Below are 247 nucleotides of genomic sequence, written 5' to 3' on the forward strand. Positions count from 1 at the left end.
TCCGGGTCAGCGATAATCACCGCCACCCTAACTGGGGCTGCGGTCCCCCCAGACGGGTAAGCCCCGAGAGCCAGGGGGCGGGGTCGCCGGGGCCCGCAGGTTGCCAGAGCCGAGGAGGGCGGGGAGGAAGGCGGGCGGCGCGGGAGTGGGGGAAGGAGGGAGGCAAGGACGGGAAGGCAGTCAGCGAAGGAGGAGGAGGAGGAGGAGGAGAGAGCAGCCTCCGGCAGCTGGCGAGGAGAATGGGAGT

The sequence above is a fragment of the Orycteropus afer genome, unplaced genomic scaffold, assembly GCF_000298275.1.
Source record: "Orycteropus afer afer isolate SDZICR_OR568_19922 unplaced genomic scaffold, OryAfe1.0 scaffold00088, whole genome shotgun sequence".
Classification (NCBI taxonomy): Eukaryota; Metazoa; Chordata; class Mammalia; order Tubulidentata; family Orycteropodidae; genus Orycteropus; species Orycteropus afer.